At 39.8% G+C, this 26,320-nt stretch overlaps 1 protein-coding gene across 5 annotated transcripts in view; it reads right to left on the reverse strand.

Annotated features, from left to right (window-relative positions):
• The window catches only part of LOC149154957 (AUGMIN subunit 3-like), a 690,355-nt gene that overhangs the window by 572,777 nt on the left and 91,258 nt on the right, over positions 1-26,320 (reverse strand). The window lies entirely within an intron of this gene.

Genomic DNA, 26,320 nt, shown 5'->3' on the forward strand with positions numbered 1-26,320 from the left:
ACGAATGTCAAATAAATGAGTGCAAGGATCGAGGCAAATGACCTCCATCTCTTGCGACAATGATGACATGCACATTTCATTGCAAAATATCCATACACGAGTTCGCAATAGAAATATGGGCGTCTGGGAAAACATGGATGAATATCCACATCTAATCCTTTGGCTTAAGACTTTATATGACACGTGGCATTGAAAAGTCTGGAAGAGAGTTTAAATGACTCGAGTACACGAGTGTTAAACTCCCGATTTGGTAGACTACCATACATTGAAATGTTAAAATGGTGCATTACAAGTCTAAAATGATAGGCAAGGTGTAATTTATACATAAAAATATTACGAGCAGGTTAGAAAGTTAACCTATTTTAACTAAGAAAAATACTATATATAAATATAAATTAACATATTTTAAAGTATATATAATTAAAATGATTACTGTTAAAATATTTTAAATTTTATATAATTGAAGGAATTAGGAATATTGTTACAATAGATTTTATTATTATCAAAATTATAAATTAATATAACATATATCTATAGAAAATTATAAATTTATTAATATATATAATCTAGTTATAAATAGATTTTAATTATAAACGAATATAAAAATTATATTCAATTTAAGTATCTTTGAATATATATATATATATATATATATCATAAACGAAAATAAAAGATATATATAATTTTAAGTATTTTTTTATATATTTTCAAAATTTCAAATATGTATATGAACAAACCTAATGGCGAACCTCATATGAAACTTATTAGAAAATTTGAATTCAAATTGAACTCAATTGTAGCCGAACTCGAATTTGAACCCGAACCATGTGACATTGAGTCTTGATTACAAAATAGAGTTCATCATATTTTCATTCGCTTCAAATGACACCATCATTGGAGTCCTTCAAAAGAATCATGAAGGATACAAATAGCACATTGCATTCATGAGTAAGATGCTCAGAGATGTCGAGCTTAATTATGCCATAATGGAAAAGCAAGCTTATGCTTCAGTCAAACCATTGAATCATTTTTGTACCTATGTCGGCTACTCGAGGATAGTGGCATGTGTTCGCTGCCTTGCAATCAAGAAGATCTTAACACAACAAGATTATGTAGGAACAAGAGGAGAGTGGGTAACAAAGATTCAACAGTATGATCTTGAGATTAAACCCACTAAGGTGATTAAGGGTCAAGGACTTCCCAAACTCATGGCCAATGGAAATGAGGAAGCCCTTGGGTTCAAAGACGAGTTGTGCACCATGATTAGTGTGGTCACTCAAGAGTTGGAGAGTACTTAATGATATAAGGATATAATCTATTATCACTAACACTTGAGAAGTCCTTGACACCTTCTTGAAGATAAGTGTAGATCCTTGAGGCTAAAGACCTCTAAATATTGTTCTATCGATCAAGGCCTAGAATGGAGAAGTCTTGATGGGTTAATACCAAGGTGCGTAAATCAATAGGAAAGCCCAAACCTTGACCAAAGAGTTTCACCAAAGATTATGCAGTGGCCATCACGCAACTAGGACCACCACACATAAGATCCTTAGGGTGGCTACCATTGGCCATCTATTTTTACCAATGTTCATAAGTTTGTTAGAGAATGTCGACTATACTAATTCTTCATGGGAAAACAAAAGCTAGAAACATTACCTCTGCAATTGGTGGTAGCAGAGGCACCATTCCAACAATGAGGCCTTAACTTCATCGGTGAATTCAAGGAGAACTCAATTAATGGTCACAAATGGATCTTGACTGCTACTAACTATTTCACTAGGTGGGTGGATGCAATACCCACCAAAAACGCAACCGACAAGGCCATGGTTGGTTTTCTTGAAAATAACATTATCACTAATTTCAGTGTCTCGTTGAAGATTACAACAAACAATGCTAACGCATCTAGTCCTGCAAGGGTATCCTCTTTTTGTTTTGACAATCACAATATCTTGTCACACTCTTCAAACTACTATTCCTGAGGAAACATTCTTGTCGAATCTAGTAACAAGACTTGATGAATGTCATTAAGAAGACTGTAAGCAAGAATAAAAGGAAATAGGATAGTCATATCAAATATGATTTGTGGGCCAATAGAATTACTAAATATAATAAACTAGCAGGAACCCATTTGAGCTCGTATATGGGATGGAGGTAGCCTTCCCCATTCATCTAAAACTTTATGTATACTACATTTCACAACATGCTTCCACTGATTTTGATGCTATGCAGGAAAGGATCTCATAGTTGATTGAGTTGAATGAAAATAAGAGAAAAGCATTCGACCACTTTGTCAAGAGCCAACAAATCACAAAGAAGAAATTTGAAAAAAAACGCAAACAAGATTTCTAGATCGGCGACTTGGTAATTTAATGCAACAAGAAAGGAAAAAAATTGGTAATCATGGTAAGTTTGAAAGTTTATGGTTATGCCCTTACATTATTGTTGAGATTGCAAGTGAAAACTTCTTCCACATTTGACATCTAGATGGTGAGAGACTTCCACTGCCCATCGATGGGAAGGCCCTCAAGCACAACTATATGAGTATTTACTAATAAGTGATACTAGTAATGATGAGTTTTGAGTATGTAACAGGTCTAGGATGTTAGGACTCGATCAGCAAATGAGTACACCTTAGAGTGTTTTTTTATCTGGTTAATTATCCCTTCTTTTTTGGAGACGGATAATTTTCTGGGTTTTTTCAATCACTTTTTACCCCAAAGTGGGGGTGACGGTTTGAAGGTTGAGCCCCTAACACATCTTAGTGTCTAGAGTCGATGTATATTACCATACTAGATCACACAAAAAATTTCATGGAATTTGGTTAGGTCTAGATAGTTATTTTTAAATTTTTTAGATTTTTCGCACTACGGAAATTGCTAATAAAATTATATTTGTAATGTAATAAGTGATGTCTAGAGAAGTTGTATGGGGTATGAGTAATGAAATTTGCACCTATCACCATCAAATTTCTACTATGACACACTTTGATGGGTTAAAAATGTGTTTTGAACCCTCAAAACCCACTTTTCCTAAGTTTAGTGGGAAATCTGGCAATTAATTAAGCCAGAAATTAAATAAATGCAGAAAAATAAATATCCACACATGCTAAATGTGGTGGAAATGAGGTGGAAAATTATGGGGGAGTTAAAGTGAAGTCCCAAGGTGATGTGGACTCCTAAAATCAAGGAAAGGACATGTGCTCAAATAAAATTGAATTTCTAGCATTAAAAGAGAAAGTTGCTTACTTGGAAATTCGAATTTGTGAAGTTAATGCACATTTGGGAGGATTTGGGAGAATATTTGGTGGAGATTTTTTTGGGAAATTGTCCCCACTTGGTTCCCACCCATATACACTTGTCATTCTATCATAAAATTAGAATTTGGCACATAAGTGAAGAAGAAAATGATGTCCAGTTGTCAGAATTCAATTTTTACACTTGGCATTGGAACTCCATTCAACAAATTCGAATTTCTCTTTGGGATTGTCACCTCATGCCACTTGTTTAATCACTTCTACATTGAGATTGGCTCCAATGCCATTTGTCATTGTCATTCTTCGTTGGGATTTGCTCCCAATTCTCTATATAACAGAGTCATGGGCTCTCATATAGTATCATGTAATAAGCTATTGGGCTTGAGGAAACTTTGTCATTTTGTATTTGCATACTTTTTTAATATAATCAAGACTTTGGGGTTATCTGGCTGGTGTTCTCTTGGCGTTATGAGGTGATGTCTTTTCATACTATTGCTATTGTGTTTAATTTCTTTCACATGTTGAATTAATATTAGTTTATGCTTGCTATCTTGCTTGGATTTATGTGTGCAAGCTATCTTGCACATATTATTGATTTAGAGTAGTATTCTAGGGATAAGTTTGTCAATTCATTTTAGGAGGAATGTTTGGTTTATCTTATTCATTATATTGCTCTAATCTTTTGCAAACTAATACGCGTTCAAGTGTGTAAGAAAGATATTTTGTATTGTTTATAGGAATCCATCTGGAAGTGGGAGAAATCTAAATTAGATCAACTCACTCTTAGAGTCACAGCGATCCAAGACTCACCCATTTTTTCGTTCCAAGTTTTCCATCCAACGAAGAGCAAAAAGGATATTTCTTAATCTATAGCTACTTGATCATCCATTTAAAATTCAAAATACTTCTCATATTCAAGAGTCATTTTTAAAGCTAAACAAATATGGGGGTTCACTCCCATTACTTAAGCTAGTACTTTATAAATTAAATTCCAAGTTTAGTTTTGGTTTCTTTTTCCTAATTTCACATTGACAATTGGTATTTTTTTTGTGTTTTGCAGCCGATAGGCTTGAGCATTGGGCAGCAAGGAGCTTGAGGAGAAGCTTTGGAAAACTACTCACTCATGTGTATGATGGACCCCCTCACGCTGTCTAAAGACTGATTTATAGGGAGGCCATAAGCACTTGAGAGAGAGTTGCAAACTCATTAGGTCGTGGACCTTTTAAGCCTTGTGAATCTCTTTTGGAGAGTTTTTTCCATCTTCAAGTTTGTTGTTGTTATATTTTTGGGGAGAGAGTCTAGCTTTGTTAGAGTCTCATCGTTGTAAAGATCTCTCTCGTATTGTGGGCTACCCTCTTAGAGGCATTTTTACCTGCTTTAAGCGCTAATAAAAGATAATAAAAAATTGTTGGAGGGAGCTTGGGATTTTTCCCATGACATCCCCCTTCCTCATTTAGAGGAGGTATTCTTGTGGGTGGCCCAATCTTGCTTTTAGTTTTTCTTAGCTTGCTAACTTTTAAATTTCATATTGTGCATGCTTAAAATCAATACATTTCACTCCACATGCAAATTTTTACTAATCTTGTATTTAAATTCCCATATGCATACGCTCTCAAGTTTTGCAAACTATTTCTCTTTGAAGCATTTGCATGAAACATTAGTTTAATTTGGGGAATTAACACAATTTGCACGTCATCTAGGCATTTTAGTATAGGAAGGCCCCAAGCCTCATTAAAAAACTTACGTCCAACTTAAGTTGGTTGAATAGACTTTGAGATCCAAACATTTGGGCGAGGATGAGGTCTAGGGACTAGAATTCAATTGTAACTTTGCCTTAGCACTAATTAATAAAATGAACCAAGAACAACATTCCATCGCATTTCCTTTGGTTTAAAGTCTCACATGCAAATCTTATTTCAAGAGGCACTTTCGATGCAAGCATTGTAATCTCTTTTAATTTTGCAACAAGTTTAATTTTCTTGTACTTGGAAATTGACTCATCTTTTGGTTTAATTGCATATTGTCATGAATGGTTGATTTCACTTTCAAGTACTATTATTTTGGGTTGCAAACTTAATTGCATGTTGTCATCTTGTTCTAACATTTGAGTTCTTTTTTGTATCCTTTTGAGCAAGATAGTTTTCGTGCTTTGATTTCTAGACTTATTCATCTTGAAAGCATTTTTAATATCATGTGCTAACAATTTATTGTTTCACTTTTCAGAGTTATTTTGGCTTCCCATTTGAAAGCATTTCACTTCATTTTAAGCAAAATACAATTTCATTTCTTAAAGAGCAAATACTTGGAAGGCACTGGTTGTTTATGTATTTCATGCTTATCATATGATGGTTATTGCTCATATCAGTTTTTGCTTATAAATCTTAAATAGATAATCTATTTAACTCTAAAAATTCTCCTAGAAACTCACATCCTTTTTAACTTAACTTTTCATTAGGGACCACCCCCCTTAGCTAACCTAGGAGATAGCTCAAAGGGAGAGAGTCAGGATTAGTTTGACAACCCCTTCTCTGAGTTCCCTGCCACCGACCACACCTTGTGGCTTTGAAGGCTTTTTCTCAATAACTTGTAGGTAGGTGTAGGCGGCAAGGTCAACATGTCCAAATAAAGCTCGAGTTGCCTATATATAGTGATATGCCCATCAAAGGAGCCCACAGCTCCTAGAGCCAAGGTCGACATGTCTTTCTAGAGATATCTTTAGGCCGACTTGAAGGAGGTGCTTGAGCTTGGTCTTGGAGGGTTTCTTAATGAATCATTTACATATGTAACATGCCCAATAAGGGTCTTCCATACATGACATTGACTCAATAGACTTTTATGACATGATGACTAATCCTAAAGGCTCACAATCGGAGCCTTAATTAAAAATAAAATTCCTCAATCATGAAACCCATGATTCAAGCATTACAAAAATAATTTTATTTTTTTCTTTACATCAATTACATAAAATCATAATTACACATGTCATTATGAAGACCGAACCTAGTTACACTTTTCAACACTTAAACCATTCCATATCCATGCCTTTAAGACAACAATGTTCTTCTAGCCAGGAATACCTCGTCCTTCAAAATTACAAGCTATGATAAAGCAATGCATTAAACAAACATAAAGCATTGAAACATGAGTCATGATCAGACATTTATCCTTGATAAATTGAGTTGGGCAACTGAGATTGGAACTTCAACTTTCCACCCAACCTTAGACACACTGCAGCCAAGTCTTTCTTGCAGTAGTCACTCCCGAGCCAGATTTCAAAGCTTGAAGATGAGTGCTTAAGGAATCAACCAAATCTGCCAGCAGAAAAAGAGACTCCAAAGGACCATCCACCTCCACCCACCAGCTACTTCATGCAATCAATATCTCACGGGGAATCCAAATATCCACCACCTCCACCCTTCAAATCAACAAGGGAATCCAAAGGCTAATACCTCTGCCCTCAATTCAACAAGGGAATCCAGAGGCTATGCCCCCACCCTCAAATCAGCAAAGAAATCAAGAGGGTGTGTCTCCACCCTCAAATCAGCAAGGAAATCCAGAGGTTGTGCCTCCACCCTCAAATCAAGAAGGGAATCTATATGTTGGGCCTCCACCCTCAAATCAGCAAGGGAATCCAGAGGTTGTGCCTCCACCCTCAACACAGCAAGCGAGCTCATTGTGAAACCAAGAAAACAAAGAGAGGGGGGACTAAAGAATTTCTCCCACCAAAAATCCAAAGAGCAGGCCTCCACCCAAGTTGTCAAGGGAATCCAGAGAAAACCATCTCCACCCACTAGGCTTACAGGGAATCCAGTGACTAATGTACTCATCTGAGAGTTAATCTTCCACCTCCTAATGCCCAATCGAAGGAAGGCTCTTCTCCCTGCGTTTTGATAAAAGCACAAAGCCTTCTGCCTCTCTTCCTTACTACACTATCATTTCTTCTTGCTCTACCACGTGGTCCTCACTTCTCTTGCTCTCTGTGTAACAAAATTGCCCCCCCCCTCGATACGTGAGAATGCTCTCTGTGTGTATGCCCTTTGTTCTACCATGTGTGCCATATGATCGTGCTCCTCTACATTACTTCGTTGCAACCGTTTGTTGGTTGCGTGGACAGACAATGTCATTGCCCTTTCCCGTTGAGAAATCAATGTTAGTACGATTAGGGTTAGATTTCTCTTTCTTGATAATTACTTGTGAGTTATGTTGGCTTCTTTTACTTATTTGATATATTATCTTTCATCAAGCAATTACCAAACTATGTGTGCATGAAGATCACAAAAACACAAGACACAAGATGTAGGCACTCTGCCAAGGAAAAACCCCTATCTAGGGGAAAACCCAGTCAAAATCTCTTCCTTCAATAGTTTTTCCTTGAGACTCTTCTACCTAAACAAAGACCTCCTCCACACCAAACCAAACTCTCCTTCGATCCAACTTTCGACCTAGCAACATTAGCACTTCGACCTTAACAACTTCGACTTGGCAGCTTTGGGCATTAGTAGCAACTTCGACTATGACTAGGAGACTTCAATCTCCTAAAGCAACCCACACAAGAGAGAGAGAGAGACAGAGAGAGACAGAGAGAGGCACCAAAATTTTGATTTTCTTCTTTTCTTCCACCTTGACCAAACTCGCACTCCTTTTGGACCCTTCCTTCAACTTCGCACTTCCTTCTAGCTTCCACAGATCGAACTATGCTTAAGAGAGTGAGATGCTCAAATGAAGTTGAACTGCCTTGTATATATAGCCCTCCAATGAGGTCGAATTGTCTTCCTTGAGGCCGACTTGATCTTCACGAGGCCAACTTGGTGTGGAGGTTACATAATTTATTTTTGACTCAAAAATAATTCTTTTTACATCATTCGAAAGCCCAAGAAGGGTCTCATAAAATATACAATGCCTCTATTGACTCTTTATTAATCCTAGGAGTCCACAAAGGGGACTTTGACTAATAAAATGATGACCCGAGCATGAAACCCATGCTTTAATAAGTCATTGTAACAATAATAAAAATTCTTTTTACAAATACATTTTATGAAAACCGAAACTAGTTACATTTTTCAACACTCCCTCTTAACTAGGGAGGTATTCATACGGAAGATCTCAAACTATATGAACTATGAAAATTTTAGGCACTGCAATGCCATGGACTAGATTCCTGATCGGGGAACTCTATCCAAGGTCTCTCAACAGTTTAGGCACCGCAATGCCACGAACTAGATTCCTAACCAGGGCAATCTATCCAAGTGGGACTAAGATGGACTAAAACTTTCAGCCTTTCTAGGTACCATCGGGCTTACTTGCTAACCATCAACCCAGGGACCTAGGTGTGTATCTGAGGTCAGAGCTCCATGACCAACGCCACCCTCCCTACTTTGGGAACTAGACATCAACACATAGTGTCGACCATATGTCCTCCCAAGCAAAGTGTCTAACACACAAGGCCTCAAAAAATCTCTTCCAAACTTTTATCATCATCAACCAAATCAACAATCACCTAAACCAAGCATGCTTCTAAGATACTCGAACTTCTTATTAAATACAAACTTTGTTAGTATATCAGCTAACTGATCGTCTGTCGGGACATACTATTGCTTCACAATCCCATCCTGCACCAAGTTCCTAATATAGTGGAACTTATTGTTCATATGCTTCGTCCTAGCATGAAACACGGGATCTTCAGACATCTTGATACAACTTTGATTATCACAATTAATCACAGTAGGATCTAGAGGATTCTCGAACAAATCTGTTAGAAGCTTCCTCAACCATACAGCCTCCTTTCCTACTTCACATGCAGCCATGTACTCTGCTTTAGCACTACTCAAAGCAACAGGGTCTTGTTGGTAAAGTTGTCATTGATGTCAATATGAGTACAAACCCTAAGTGCAAAACCCTAACCCTAGCATTTCTTGTTGACGATGAAAACCCTAGATACATGGAAAAGCTCTTGTTGGCACCAACCCTAAAGCTATTTGATGAAACCCTAGGTCTATGCCCTTGCATGGCTCATTCATATGATGAAACCCTAATGATGCTCATGTTAACCTAAAATTCCTAGAATGAATAATGATGCCCTAATCCTAATGAGTTAAAAGCCCATGTGATGAAGCCCTAATCTAGTAACTCTAGATGTATGAATATATCAAAGAAACCCTTGTCCTTATATGCAATCCTAATGCATGAAGATCACATGCACTACACTGTCAAAATAGTGAAAATTTTCTAATCCACTTGATGCTCTAATTCCATAAAAGAAATTCTTTAATAGGGTGTTATGAAAAAATATGCATATGACGAAAGAAAAATTTAATTTCCATAATTATAGGTCATATCTTGAAGGGAATACTATATCAGCTTATAGAGGAGGTCATAAGCTTTCCAATGAGTACTCACTTGCCTCCTAATTCCTTACCGTTGAAGAGAAATCAATTTTTGAAATTAGCATATGTCAAAAATTGTCAAACTGTCCAAGCCGACTTGAGTAGGTTCATAACCCTTGGCAAAGAGATTTAAATATGGAAAAACCACCATAAATATAAACCTAAATTTTTCCATTCAAGCTCAGATTTATCAGTGGAGACAGACAAGAGGTAGAGAAGCAGCCGCAGCCTAGACAAGTTTGTGGAATTGTTCTAGGGTTAAATAGTCTCCCACAGGTTCGAGCTAGGAGCAGAGAAGTTGTCATAGTTGTCATGGTCGAAGTTGAAGTAGTTGTCGTGGTTGAAGTTGCCGTAGTTGTTGTGCTCGAAGTTGCCGTAGTTGTCGTGGTCGAAATTGTTGTAGTTGTCGTGGTCGAAGTTGTCGTAGTTGTCGTGGTCGAAGTTGTCATAGTTGTCGTGGTCGAAGTTGTCGTGGTCGAAGTTGTCGTGGTCGTAGTTGTCGTGGTTGAAGTTTTCATGGTCGAGGTTGTCGTGGTCAAAGTTATCGTGGTCGTAGTTGTCGTGGTTGAAGTTGTCATGGTTGAAGTTGTTGTGGTCGAAGTGTTGACTTATTGGGATTGGACAAATAGAGCTTGTTGAAGTCTTCTCTTGAGAACATAATATGGCAAAGTTGGAGAACATTTGAAGAACTTATGAGCAGTCTTTGAAGGGGTATCCTTAGGAATTCCTTGAAGCATAAATTGAAGGCTTGTTGGGCACTATTGAGGCTTGTTGAAGGGACATTGAAGACCTGGGATTGTGTTGAGATTGAAAGGCTATTTTGAAGGTTTAGTCAAAGCATTGTTGAAGACCCCTTGAAGTCAAAATTAAGAAGCTTGTTGAGGATATTGTGAAGACATATTAGGAAAGAATTATTGAAGACTTAAGCCAATCTTGGAGGCACACTTGGAGATCATAATGCACTGATGGGAGTCCTCATAATGTGACCTTGAAGAAAATTGTTTGGGTGACATGAAGAGCTGTGGAGACACTTTTTGAGAACCATAAAGTTGTCATTGATGAAAGAAGGCTTATTGAAGATTGATTGAGAGCATTACCAGGGTTTGTTGCACAATACATTGGAAGCCTTGAAGAACTGAAGATCTGAAGCAGTGGGTTGGAGCCCTAGAGGATTGGAGTCCTCGAGAAGACCAAGTTGGAGCCTGAACCAGTAGAGAGGGTTGGAGCCCTAGAGGATAGGAGTCCTCAAGAAGATCAAGTTGGAGTTTGTACCAGTGAGAGGGTTGGTGCCTCATAGAGACAAGGTTGGAGCCTTATAGAAGATAGGGTTGGAGCCCTAGAGGTTGGAGCCTCGTGAAGCCAAGTCAATGCTTGGCAAAGTACAGGTTGGAGCCTAGTGGATTGGTGATCAGTGTCTTCATCTAGGGTTGGAGCCGTAACTATTACTGTACTCGATTTATTGTAAAGAAGAGGATTGGAGTTCCCATTGCTTTTAATTAATAAAATAATGTATTCTATATTGTTCATTTTGTGTTCTATCTATAAGTGATCGAAACTAGTAAAGTAACAATTGTAAAAGAAATATTGATTCACCCCCCTCATTATTTCCAGCAAATCCTACTTTCTACTCATCCATGAGATCATCGCAGATCCAAAACTAAATCATCCTCCAGTAATGGTTCTTCCATCGATCTCACTGCCACCCCAATCTGAATCTGTGAAGCCAATCAACTTGACTTCCTTGTTATTGTACTATAGGCAGTGATGTATCGTACCACAAAGATATCTCAATATATGCTTGGCAGCTATCTAGTGATCATGACGAGGCTCCAACTAAAACTGACTGAGGATGTTCACAGCAAAGCATATATCTGGCCTAGTATTTACCAAATACATCAGAGAACCTACCAACTGATGATAGGAGGTAGGATCCACGAGACTTGAGTTGGAGCTCCTCAACTTCTTGAGATTTGTGATCATAGGAGTAGTTATGGGCTTGGAATCCATCATCCCAAATTTTTGCAACAACTTGATGATATACTTTCCTTGCCCCAAAAATATATCCCCGGGATTTTTCCATACTTCCAAACCTAGGTAATAGTGCATTAGTCCTAAATCCTTCATCTCAAATTTGGCTGCCAGCATCTTCTTACATACTTGTATTCTTCTCTCCACACATATGATGAATAGATCATCCACATACAATAGAATAATGACTGGCTCATTATTCACAACCTTGATGTAGAGATTAGGATCAGCGGAACTCTTCATGAACCCAATTCTCAGAAGGTATGCATCCATTCTTGCATACCATGCCCTAGGAGCTTGCTTCAAACCCTACAGGGCCTTCTTGAGTCTACGGACATGAGTGTCCCTGTTATTTTCTTCAAAGCCTTTGGGTTACTGAATGTATACTTCCTCATCGATGGTCCCATTCAAAAATGTTGTCTCACGACCATTTGATGGATGTTCCATCCCATTGTAGCATCCAACGAAACCAAAGATCTAATGGTAGTATACCTTGCAATGGGTGCAAAGGTTTCTTCATAATCTATTTGCAACAAATTTGGCCTTGCATTTATCTATGCTTCCATCAATAGTGTGTTTGATCTTGTAGATCCATTTTGAGGTAACAACCAATTTGCCACTAGGTCTAGGAACGATTTCCCAAATCCCATTCTTCATGATGGATTGATATTCTCCCTGCATAGCTTTCTTCCATACTTCTTGATGAGCAGCGTCTTCAAATGCAGATGGTTCTACTTCAATTAGACTTGTCATATATGCAGCATATCCAAAATATCTCTTTGGCCTTTTGCTTTCCCTGAAGGTTCCTTTCCCAGCTCCATGCCCTTCAACATCCTCAAGAGTGGCTTTTACCTCTTCCTTGTGCTCGATATGACTACAGCTTGAATAGGCTCACTTGGTCCTTCTTCTTCCTCTTGAATAGTAGAAGGGTTGTTGGGTTGAACTTCTTCTTCTTCAAATATGGGTATATCTTCGTCATTGAAATCAATAGGAATATCCTTCGATCTTTTGTAGACTTGATTCTCATCAAATATAACATATTAACGTCCCTGCTTACTTCAATGTGCCTCCCTTCCTTGATGTAGATTCTATATGCCTTTGAGGAGAGACTATAGCCAACGAAGATCCCTTTGATGCTTGTAGAATCTAGCTTCTTTCGTTTGTCCATTGGAACATGGATATAAGCAGGACTCCCAAAGATTCGTAGATGGTCCACACTTGGCTTATTTCTTGTGAATGCTTCATCTAGTGTCATATTATCGAGAATTCTATGAGGACTTCTATTTTGAATATATACGACTATCATTTTTGCTTCTCCCCATAGAAACTTTGGCAAATCTTAATTAAGTAGCATTGTTCGAACACCTTCTTCAATTGTCTTATTCTTTCTTTTGGCCACTCCATTTTGTTTGGGATAGTAGGGAACAATAAGCTCCCTCTTAATTCGTGCTTCCTTACAAGATGCAATTAATTCTTTAGAAGTGTATTCCCCACCATTGTCAGATCCAAAAGTTTTTATCTTTCTTTCGGTTAGGGTTTACACTTCGCATCTAAACTCCTTGAATTTCTCAAATACTTCATCCTTTTTCTTGAGAAGATAGAGCCATGTCTTTCTAGAGTGATCATCAATAACCGTTACATAGTCAAGATGACCTCCAAGTGATTTGTCAAACATGGGCCCACACACAACAGAATGTAAGAGGTCTAATATTTCTTTAGACCTTGTTTCACTATTTGAAAATGGCTTTCTTGTATGTTTTCCCAAAGAGCATCCCTTGCAAACTCCTTCACGATCGTCTTTGATATCGTGGATGCCATGAACTACACGTTTAAGGGTAGGAATGACCTTGTAGTGAAGAGACTTCCATAGGGACTATGCCTTCTATGCCATAGCTCAATAGGAGAGACTTCCATATGGACTGGGGCCTAAGGAGGTGGTGTAGTCACTTTATACAAGCTTCCTCCATGAACTCCAATAACCCTAGCTTTATCAATACTAGAATTATTTCCCCAAACCAAGACCTTTCCATCAACAAAAGCAACTTTATCCCCTTTATCTTCTAAACAAGAAATTGAAAGCAAATTCTTTTTTAAACCTGGAACATATAGTATGTTGTTAAGATGTAGTTTTTCTCCATTCTCCAGCTTCAAAGATGTTGATCCCAGGCCTCTAACAACATAGCTTTTGTTGTCTCCCAATTCCATTGCATGAGAGGATGGTTCCTTTGATAGAGTTTGTAGTTGCTTACTTTCCCCTATGATATGCCTTGATGCTCCACTGTCAATGATCCATGCATTATCATCATTGAGTGATCCTGTAAGTGCAGCTAAGAACCCTTGACTTTGACCTTGTTGAATAAGTAGTAGACAATCTTCTTGATCCATCTTCATGTAGAAGTAAATCCCATTCTTATCATAAAGGGAGTAATAATTTCCTTCAAGCTAACGAAGTGATCTTCAATCTTCTTCGACCTTAGCTCTGATACCATGTTGAGAAATCAATGCTAGTTGGATTGGGGTTAGATTTCTCTTTCTTGATAATTACTTGTGAGTTATGTTGGCTTCTTTTACTTATTTGTTGTATTTTCTTTCATTAAGCAATTACCAAAATATGAGTACATCAAAATCACAAAAACACAAGACACAAGATGTAAGCACTCTGCTAGGGAAAAACCCCTATCTAGGGGAAAACACAGTCAAAATCTCTTCCTTCAATAGTTTTTCCTTGAGACTTTTCTACCTAGACGAAGACCTCCTCCACACCAAGCCAGTCTCTCCCTCTTTAATCCAACTTTCAACCTAGCAAATATAGCACTTCAACCCTAACAACTTCGACTTGGCAACTTTCGGCATCAGCAGCAGCTTCGACTTTAACTAGGAGACTTCAATCTCCTAAACCAGCCCACACGAGAAAGAGAGAGAGAGAGAGGCACCAAAATTTTGATTTTCTTCTTTTTTTCCACCCAAACTTGCACTCCTTTTGGACCCTTCCTTCAACTTCGAACTTCCTTCCAAGTTCCAGCTTCCAAAGATCGAACTATGCTTGAGAGAGTGATATGCTCAAATGAAGTCGAACTGCCTTGTATATATAGCCTTCCAATGAGGTCAAATTGCCTTCCTTGAGGCCGACTTGGTGTGGAGGTTACATAATTTATTTTTGACTGTCAATAGAGTCATTGTATATTTTATGAGACCCTTTTTTGGATTTCGAATGATGTAAAAAGAATTATTTTTTACTCAAAAATAATTCTTTTTACATCATTTGAAATCCCAAAAAGGGTCTCATAAAATATACAATGATTCTATTGACTCTTTATTAATCCTAGGAGTCCACAATGAGGACTTTGACTAATAAAATGATGACCCAAGCATGAAACCCATGCTTTAATAAGTCATTGTAACAATAATAAAAATTATTTTTACAAATACATTTTATGAAGACCGAACCTAATTACATTTTTCAACATTTCCTTCTCATCCATAGTGGTTTTGTCTTGTGTGGTGGTGGGGGATGTTGTGTGTCAACACTTCCTTCCACCCCACTTCCTGTTGGTTGACTTCTTAGTTTTCCCTACTACCAATGCAGCCCATCCCTTATTCAATTTCCTCCTTTCCACCTTGTAGATTTATCCAGGAAAGCATGGTTTTGTTGTCCTCCTTTCCAGCTCAATTAATTTGGAAAGCCAGTCCATTTAAGGGACACCAACCAGCCTTCAATGGTTATCATGAAACAATTCAAGCTTCCTTAAAATCCCAAGCAATCTCCTTCCTCAAACTCTGGAATCTGTCCCATTTCTCAAGCCTGCTTCATTTCAATCAAAGTCTATAAAATATTTACACTGAAGGGGAATTAGCTTGGAGATGTCACAAACCCCTGCCCTTGGAGGAACATCGTCCTCAGTGTTCTATAACTGAACACAAAATAGAAACATGCTTTAAAACCAAGCACGATAGATTTGGAGCTTTATGTACAAGCTCTATACAACATTCACAAAATTTATTGCCTCAACAGGCAAACAAAAAAGGATATGTTGCCTGCATCTAATCATCCATTTCCCGCATGGCTTCCTTGGGCCCAAAATGCCTCCACTACACTTTGACTTGCTCTATTGCTCGATTTTGGAGCATGAGTTGCCTCCAATCCGGGATGCATAGAGGTTCTAGTTGGAGCTCTCCCTTTGGTTCTACTTGTAACACAGACCAATCAATCACATGATTAGCATCTTGTACATATCTTTTAAGCAATGAAACATGGGAAACATCATGAAATTTCACTGATGGTAGCAAGGCCAGCCTATAGGCTACTGGCTCTATCTTTTCAAGCACTTCAAATGGCCCACAAAATCGTGGTGGCAACTTGGCACATGACCCAATTTTCAAGGAGCTCTTCTTTGGTCTAACTCACAGGTATACGTGCTCCCCAACTTGGAATTCTTTATGAACTCTATGTTAGTCCGCATAGATCTTTTGTTTATCCTCTGCAAAATTTAAGTTCCTTCTGATAGTTTGCACTTCTTGTTCCATTTCTTTCAATATATTAGGTACAATAAGGACCCTATTCATTGGATCACTACAGCCAACAAGAGTGTTACAACTCCTCCAATACAAGCTTCAAAAGGGCTCATTTTCAATGATTCCTGACACCCATTGTTATATGCAAATTCTACAAGTGGAAGGTATTCTTCCCACTTTATTAGTTGGTGCATCAGTACATTCTTAGCATGTCCTCAAGAATTATGTTTGTCCTCTCTGTTTTCCCATCAGTTTGAAGAAGGTATACGATACTAAAGGCCAACTATGTTCCCAAGCCTACGAATAGTTCCTTCCAGAACTTTGAAGTAAATTTGGAATCTCTATCTAAGATTATTTTCTTGGGAACTCCATGCAACCTTACGATTTCCTTTATGAAAATTTGAGCCACGTCACTAGTTGCGTTTGTAGACTTAACAACCAGAAAGTGAGCCACTTTGCTCAACTTATCAACCACTACCATGATTGCATCATGTTCCTTAGAAGTCTTTGGTAGCCCTATAATGAAGTCCATCGAAATCACTTCCCACTTCCATTCCTGAATGGGAATAGGCTGCAACAAGCCAACTGGGTGCTTGCACTCAGCCTTCACATGTTGGCACTCTATGCACTTGGAGATAAAATCAGCCAGCCAGCCAGCTCCCTTTTCAAATCGGGCCAATAGTAAAATTTCTTTGATGGTTGATAGAATCTTTTGATAACTTAGATGACCGCAGTATGGCTTTGCGTGAAACTCTTTTAGTATGAGTTTATTCAAGTTGTTGTCATTTGGCACATAGATTCAGTTTTTGAATCTAATTAGCCCATAGTTGGTAAGGTTATAATGCTTGTCCTTTTCACCTTCAGATGCTTATTTAGTTTTTGAATCTAATTAGCCCATAGTTGGTAAGGCTATATTCCTTGTCCTTTTCACCTTCACATGCTTGTTGCACTTTCTCTTTCAGCTGCTGATATTTTTCATATTGCTGCCCAACAATTTTCATTTTTTCCTCAAGATCAGTTCCATAGCAATTTATGGCTACCATATGGTTTATTTGTACTCTTTTGCTAAGTGCGTGAGCCACTCTATTCTCTTTGCCTTTTATATATTTAATTTTGAAACCAAATTCACCAAGCGTGGTCAACCATCTAGCTTACCTTGCATTTAAATTGGGTTGTTCAAACAAATATTTCAGCCCTCCATTTTCAGTCATTAGAGTAAACCTTTTGCCAAGGAGGTAGTGCCTCCACATCTTTAATGCAAGGATGATGGCAGCCAATTCCAAGTCATGAGTCACATAGTTTTGCTCATGTTCATTTAATTTTCGAGATTCATAACAAACCACTTAGCCTTCCTACATCAAGACTCCACCCAGTCCCTCCTTGCAAGCATTTGTGCATACAACAAAATTCTTCTCAGAATTTGCTATTCTTAGCATTGGCGCACTGACTATCAGTTATTTTAGCTAGGAAAATCCTATTGAACAATTAGCTATCCATTCAAACTTCCTCCTCTTCTTTTGCAATGCAGTGATTGGACAACCAATCTTGGAGAAATTCGTCATGAAACTCTTGTAATAGCCTACCAGTCCCATGAAGGACCTAACTTCAGCCACATTCTAAGGTGTTGGTCGTTCCATGATGGCCTTAACCTTTTCTTGATCAATTGCTACTCCCTCTTTTTAAACAATGCGCCGCAAATAATGGATCTGTGATTGAAAGAAATTACATTTATTAAGCTTTGCATAAAATTGATGTTCTCTTAGCAACTACAATATTGCAGCCAGATGATTTTCATGCTCCTCCTTGTCTTGAAGGTTGTTTTATGAATATCCTCTTACTTTACATGCACCTTATGATACCCTGATTCTCAAGTTAATTGGAAAATATTGTTGCTCCTCTTAACTAATCAAATAGATCATCAATTTGTGGCAAGGGATATTTGTTCTTGATGGTCACCTTATTCAGTTGTTTATAATCAATGCACAGACTAAGTGTGCCATCTTTTTTCTTTATGAATAGAACTGGTCCTCTCTATGGAGTCACACTTGACCTTATATAGCCCTTGTCCAACATCTCCTTGAGTTGTAGCTTCAGCTCAGCTAATTCTGGAGTGCTAATCCTATATGGAGCCTTTGATGTTGGAGTTGTCCTTGGCATTAATTCAATAGAGAAATCCACCTCTCTATGAGGAGGCAGACCATGTACCTCTTCAAGGAAGGCATCTTGGAACTGATTCAAAATGAGATATTTTGATAGAATGGCACTATCGCTTTCCCCAACATTGTTATTAGCTTCAACATCGCTAGAAATTTGCACAGCAAATAGGGTGCATCTCCTTCTATAGCTTCTATTGGCTTGCATGGTTGTTACTAATCTCACTAATATGGGCTTCTCCTTACCCTGCAAGATCCTCCTTATCCCACACTCGTCCAAGCACTCTATTTCCTTTTCAAGGCAATCTACCTTGGTGCGATGTTTGTATCGCCAGTCCATACCCAACAGTACGTTATATGCTCCTAGTGGCAACAAATTAAGATTTGAAACGATTGGCATAGCATTTAATTCAAATGGGCAATCTCTCACCCAATATTCAACCCTTTTCTTTGTCCTTGTTGCCAATTGAACCAACCATGATTCTGCATGTATCTTCTTAGCCAATTGACACTGCTCTACAAGTATTGGGCTAACATATTTGTAATTTGATCTAGGGTAAATCAAAACATAAATAACTTGATTGCAGAGCTTACCTTCCATTCTAATTATGGAAGCGTAGTGGTCGGCCTGCCTGTTGTCTACTGTTGCGTAGATTTTAGGCGAGCTAAAAGCCATATCTCCAATTGTCTGGGCTTCTTGCGTGTTGCACAGGCATGGCCCTACATCCCTCTATGGTGCACGATCTACCTTGTGGTAATTTCCTCCACAAGTCCATCACTTTAGGGGCTGCTTTGTATCACTCTTATTTTGTCCTTCCACAAGTTGATTAGCACGACCTCTATCTGTCGTGTTGCTTCTTTGCTGAGGTCGACCTTGACCAGCTGAAGTTATATTTTCTTTCTTGAGCGCGATTTAGGATTTCCAACCTTTCTTATGCCCCTTCACTTTATATTTCAGGTTGCCTTTCGCCTTCCAATCCATCTTGAATTTTAGCCTGCGCTTTCACTATTCATAATAGTGCTTCAGTGTTTGAATTGCTTTCTCTAATGTCTTAGGCTCATCAAACTCAATCTTATTGCTAAAGGATTGTGGCAATCCACTGACTGTTGGAATTTCTAAGTCTGACACGTTAGAAACCCTTCATGCACTTTACTGATTTATTCCTACCTACTTGTTCTATTAATTAACAAGTTATTTACCATGTAAATACTGGAAATAAATACAAATACATGCTCAACACATTACAGATCATTAACTGAAGGAAACAGAAACAAGCACACAAGTGACACCGTTGTTTTTGGACTAATGTCCCCAGAAAAACCCAATGCGGGAAAACCAGTGCAGCTATCTGAGGGTTTGATTTATTAAGCTTCAGAATACAATCTGGGTGCCAAATCCAGCTCACCCAACAGAGAATAATCTCGGCAGTAGTACCTTTCTACTCGGAAGCAGATATTCCGGCTAGAACCCCAGATAAACACTCCGGCGCCTCCACAGCTTCAATCTGTCCCACAAAACGCCAGCATTAGCCTCTAGGGACTGCGTCAGCCTCTCTCTAGCCCAGCGTCACTCTGGCTTGGCCTACGTTAGCCTCTGGAGGGACTACGTCAGCCCTCTGGCCCTCTGCGTCAGCCCTCTAGCCCTCTGCGTCACCCACGCTGGCCCTCTGAGGCACTGCGCAGCTCCTGGCTGCCTCTGCGTGAACCCTTGGTTGTTTTTGCGTCCCTCTCTCCTGCTACTGTGATGATCCTCCCAGTGCTATATCTGCCTCTCTGCTTCTGTATTCACTGCCCCTCAGCTACAACTCTGATCACTCTCTCAACTTTCTCAGCAAACCCAGCCCCAGAAAGTCGAAATCTTGATCTATTGGTGTGTTCTCCAAGTGACCCCCAAGCCTCCTCTTATACTTTTATGTTGAGTCTTCAACGACCGAGATTAAATCTCTAATCAACGGCCAAGATTAGATTTGGCTTGATCCATGTCATTTAAAACATTCTCACCCAGTTTTATATTAATACCCATTAATATTTTAATTTTCCTAAGTTTAAACTTAGGAACTCCATTAAAAATATTAATTATTTTAATATCTCTCTAACCGGGTGGAATTTCCCCAAACCATTTCTAGGTCTTGGAGATCTCATGTGATTTAGCCTCTCCACCAATTTTCATGGCTAGAGCACATTTGATGCTACCCCAAATCAACACTCCCTCTTAGTGAGGAATGAGCTCTAGTAATGCTCCGCCAATGAACATCACCCTGATCATCTAGTACCAGTACCTGTGTTGATGCTTGGCCTACTGCCCAACATCCTCTGCAGTATGGCCTCCTGTACTACTGCCCATGGCCTTGCCACTGCCACTACTACATATGTACTGCGCTCCCTCTGCATTCGTGTTGTTGTTGGTCCTTTCTCCCAACACTGCATCTGCACTATAGGCCTCTCTCATCATGCTGCATCGTGTTGCCTATAGCACTACCACTGCTACTGCTACACTGCAACTCAGTTACTGAGACATTGGTAATTGATCTACTCAACTATTGACATCCTTGTCAAGCTAGAAACCCTCCTGATGCTAAAGCTCTCTCTGTTGCTATCTTATGCTCCCTCTGTTGCCTTTGCGTTGCTGCAACAACTTTGTGCTTCTCGCATTGCTGCAAACACCTTTGTGCCTTCCTGTACTGCTGCAACCTCCTATGTGCCTCTCGCACTGTTGCAACCCTCTTTGCGCTGCTACAGATCCCTGCACTCTAGCTTTGTTCTGTCGCTCCATCCACATCTTGCTTCTACTGACATCCGTCATCCTGCTACTGTCACTCGGGGCTCCCGTAGCCAAATATGATCCAAGAGTTTGGGTGCCTCAAGGATCCTGCTCCTCATCTCCTATAGTCCTCCTCACTACATAGTACAGCTCGATGTCACCCTACTTCTTTTCTAGAGGTGCATGAGCACTCATGGCACAGTCGTCATCAGTCTCCACTTCCTTCTCCGCCTTACTCAACGTTGCCTTGGAGTTAGAAGCCTCTCCCTTATTCTTCTTCCTTGGACACTAGGTCGCATAATGACCCAGCTCCCCATAGTGGAAGCATTTGACCTTGGAGAGGTCCTTCTTCTTCCGTTTCTCCTGCTTTCCCTCAGATGCTAGGGCAACATCCTCCTCCTCCTTAATTCTGATCCCCTTGCTGCTACTTCCTGCCTTGCTCAGCCTTCTGATCTCTTCTTGGCAAACAGCGGCCCACATTTCCTCCCAATCTAGAAGGGTCGCCCTGCCCAGTATGCTCTGGACAAACACCTCCCAGTGTTTTGAGACTTCGTTCAGGGTTGTTCTCACCATCAATTATGGATCTGGCGTTGCCCCTATGGAAGTCAGCTAATCTCGGATCTCCTTCAATCGACCAAGGAGTGGGTCGATCTGTTCTCTCTTTTGCATCTAGTATGATCGCAGCTGATTTTCTAGTAGCATCTTCCTCTGCACGGAAGTATGCTGATACAACTTGGTCAAGGCCTCCCACATCTCCCGTGTCGTTTTCTTCTCGGTAATATGTGATACTATATGATCCTTGACCCCGTCCAGGATGATACTCTTAGCCCTCGCCATTGCATCCTCGTACCTGTCATTATCAGCCGGGTCAACTGGGATCGCCATCATCTTCAAGGCAAAGTGCTTGACACAATTTCTGTCAAGTACGGATAAGATTTTGGCCTTCCAGACTACGAAGTTTGAGGCTCCGTCTAGTTTGTCCTGGTCTCTTACTCCGTGTATAGCCATTTCGCTACTCCTCTACTTCCCTCCTGGAAGTTCTCAGTGTGACTCCCTCTGAGCCTCGATTTCCTCCCTGGAAACCCTTCTGCTAATGTCGAGATGCCCCACTCTAATCGTCTGTGCAGCTACACCACTGATCCGGATTTTCTGCCTAGAATCCCTTGGTAGCAACTCCCTCCTCCTTGGCCTTGCCCTATTAAGTACTGTTCTGACTACAGTACCCCACCAGCTCCACTCTGCAACTTACCCACAGCCTCCTAAACCCCAGCAAACTAAAGGTTAGAGCTCCTAGGCTCTACGCAATCCCGGCACCAACAAATCAACTTCCTCAACCAACTGCGTCAGCCCTCCTAGCCTCTGCATGGCTCTGCGTGAGCCTGTCTTTACCTCCCTCAGCCTCTGCACAGCCTCTTCTTGGCTCAATCTTGATGACACAAGCACTGCGTCACCCCTTCCTTGCTACTACTCTGCTAGGAACAGCTTCTGTCACTCGGGACAGTTGTTTTCTGCTATTGTTGCTCTTGCTCGGTTGATGTCCTCAGTTCTCCTATGATCTGCAACCACCCTCTGATACCATGTTGGAATTTCTAAGTCTGATGCGTTAGAAACCCTTCACGCACTTTACTGATTTATTCCTACCTACTTGTTCTGTTAATTAACAAGTTATTTACCATGTAAATACTGGAAATAAATACAAGTACATGCTCAACACATTACAGATCATCAACTGAAGGAAATAGAAACAAGCACACAAGTGACACCGTTGTTTCTGGACTAATGTCCCCGGAAAAACCCAATGTGGGAAAACCGGTGCAGCTATCTGAGGATTTGATTTATTAAGCAGTTTCAGAATACAATCTGGGTGCCAAATCCGGCTCACCCAACAGAGAATAATCTCTGCAGTAGAAACTTTCTACTTGGAAGCAGATATTCTGGCCGAAACCCCGAATAAACACTCAGGCATCTCCACAGCTCCAATCTGCCCCACGAAACCCCAGCGTCAGCCTCTAGGGATTGTGGCAACCTCTCTCTAGCCCAGTGTTAGCCCAACGTCACTCTGGCTTGGCCTACGTCAACCTTTGGAGGCATTGCGTCAGCCCTTTGGCCCTCTGCGTCAGCCCCCTGGCCCTCTGCATCACCCACGCTGGCCCTCTAAGGCACTGCGCAACCCCTAGCTGCCTCTGCATGAGCCCTAGCTGGCTTTGCGTGAACCCTTGGCTGCTTTTGCATCCCTCTCTCTGGCTACTACCATGATCCTCCCGGTGTTATATCTACCTCTCTGCTTCTGTATTCACTGCCCCTCCACTACAACTCTGATCACTCTCTCAACTTTTTTAGCAAACCCAGCCCCAGAAAGTCGAAATCTTGATCTCTTGGTGTGTTCTCCAAGTGACCCTCAAGCCTGCTCTTACACTTTCCTGTTGAGTCTTCAACGACCAAGATTAAATCTCTAATCAACGGCTAAGATTAGATTTGGCTTGATCGATGTCATTTAAAACATTCTCACCCAGTTTTATATTAATACCCATTAATATTTTAATTCTCCTAAGTTTAGACTTAAGAACTCCATTAAAAATATTAATTATTTTAATATCCCTCTAACCGGGAGGAATTTCCCCAAACCATTTCTGGGTCTTGGAGATCTCATGTGCTTTAGCTTCTCCACCAATTTTCATGGCTAACGCACATTCGATGCTACCCCAAATCCACACTGACATACTTCTGAATCTTTGCTTTTTCTTTCTTAAGGTAGGGAATATACCTTAGCAGCTCTAAGAATTTGGTGGTATACTCCTCATCTGACATTTGGCCCAATCTGAGCTCATAGAACTTCTTAGCCTTGTTGTCGAAGTATCTCTTAGATAGATACTTGTCCCTGAAATATTCCTCAAATTTTTCTAGGACAACTCTTCCTCTTTTATGCCTTTCACATTCCTCAAATCTTCCCACCAAACACCAGCTTTACCATTCAAGTTGAAGGTGGTTATCCTTGCTTTCATGTTTTCTGAATAGTTAGGAACCATGCCTCAGCATCTTCTGATTTCTTCACTTCACTATCAAATGTAGGAGGCTTGGACTTCCTAAACTACTCTAGTATATAGAATTTTTCTCTCCTTTCTTCATGGTATTGTTGATGATGATAATGTTGTGGTCCTCTTTGAGTGTTTTCATGCTACTGTTCAGGGGTGCTTTCAGGAGTATTCAATAGTGCGCCACCTTTCACAGTATCTTCACTTAACAACTTGTGCCTTTTCCTGCACCCACTGCCATCTGCACCATTGCTCCTTTCTTCTTGTCCCTAAGGGCTTTGCCCGTTTCTATGTCTAGCCCCCAATTCATGATACTCTTGCCTCTGCAAGTCTGAGAGGCTCTGCAATATGACAGCATTCACTTCTACTTGCCTTTATTGTGCTATGACAAGCCTTTCTTGCGCCTCAACAAGTATTTCATTATCAGCTTTACAACTCCTTATTTCGTCTTTAAAGCTCCTTAGAATATCCATCCAATCAGGAAATTCTGCCTCACATCGTTGTCCAACTGATCTTTCCTCTTCAACAGTCCTCTCTCATCCATATCTGTGTTGTGATTGATCAGATTTGTACAACACCATTCTACTTCATTCCTTGGTCCGTTGGTTCTATGTTGTACCATCCTTTGTTATTCATGTGTTATTCGACCTTCATCTCTTTGGGCCTTAGTGTCTTTTATGTGTTGTCATACACACGCATAACTATTATATTTTATGTTGTTGGAAATCTGTTAATGTAAATCTAGCAGCAAGACTACACCTCAAGTAGCACGTCATTGTCAATACAATCATATCCCATCATTAATATAATGCTACATGCTTATGTATGAAGATACACCCAACAACACCCACAATCAATCCATAATGATGACCTACCAAGTCTATACTTCACAATCGATAGCCTTAAAACACTAAGACTACACTACAAGTCTTAATGAAGAGACTTCAACCCTTCCTATCTCTCATTCTCTGATTAAAATTGAGCTCATATCAATTATACATAAACAAGGAAGGATTGGTTTTTAGAGTTTACCAAGCGCGGCGCTTCTGCAGGCTGATGCGACCCTTCTGTCACCTAGCGCGACCCATGGCGCAACCCTTCTATCTCAGCGTGACCCATCTATTTTCTGTCGTGACCTTTCTGTTTTCCGGCGCGACCTTTCCTGTCTCAGGCGCAACCCTTCTGTGACTGATGGTTTTCTCTTACGAATTTCCCTTCTGTTAAGAAGTTCTCTTTCTTCTTGCTTGGCTCTCACGGCTTGACATGTTTGCACAGAGTATGCTCCTTCACGTGGTCTTTCTCCCTAGCTCCACGTAGATCTATTCACAATGCTTCCACTGCGTTCAAACTGTCTAGGATTGACTCCTCTGACTGCTATTAAATGACGGGCAACAAAATACCAGTACACTCTCAACTAAAGCAAAACACCCTCGGTCTTGTGAGCCTTTGACAAAACAAAAGAGACTGTTAAGTTATATATTAAAAGATTCATCTTGGTGAGGGAAATATCATCATCCCTTTCCCTTATTCAAATTCGAGCAACCAAACACAATACAGTTCCACGAGTTGTAAGAACACAGTTCTCAATGCAGATGTCTTACGCAGGTCTGTGTTTGCTTACGATCTCACTACTTTCGCATCATTGTCGTGATGACAGTGATCTAATCTGTGAAACTTTGAATTTTGCCACAGGAAATGGAAAGCCTTTACCTTCAAATTGTTCAACTATCAGATCACACAAAAATCTCTAAATAATGTATGAAGTATGTGACCGACAGGAGCAACACACAGTATGGATTAATTCATGAGCCAAGGGATGCGTAACCAATATCAACATGATCATATACAACCCATAAACCTACAGATATATCACACAGAAACAAATTGCGATTTCACAAACAGAGATAATTTTCAGAGATGCAAATAGATGCTATCTATAAATCAAATTCATATATATAATATGCCAGGCCCGATTTACATTAGTTGGCCTCTTATCGGTCTTTCTAGCTCTACTTAGCCTCACTCTTCTCTCTCACACACCTCTTCCTCTACATGCCCCTTAGGCTTACAATTATAGGAACAATTACATAGTTATGGATCATTCTAGTTCCTAGTTCTCCATAGATCTCTCAATTAGTTCCTAAAATCTCTTAATGATCCCTTGAGGATCTCAACAACAGTTCTATATCTAAATTCTG

This window comes from Pinus tabuliformis, chromosome 9, assembly GCF_031772625.1.
Source record: "Pinus tabuliformis cultivar Carrire ecotype Pingquan chromosome 9, CPIR1, whole genome shotgun sequence".
Lineage (NCBI taxonomy): Eukaryota > Viridiplantae > Streptophyta > Pinopsida > Pinales > Pinaceae > Pinus > Pinus tabuliformis.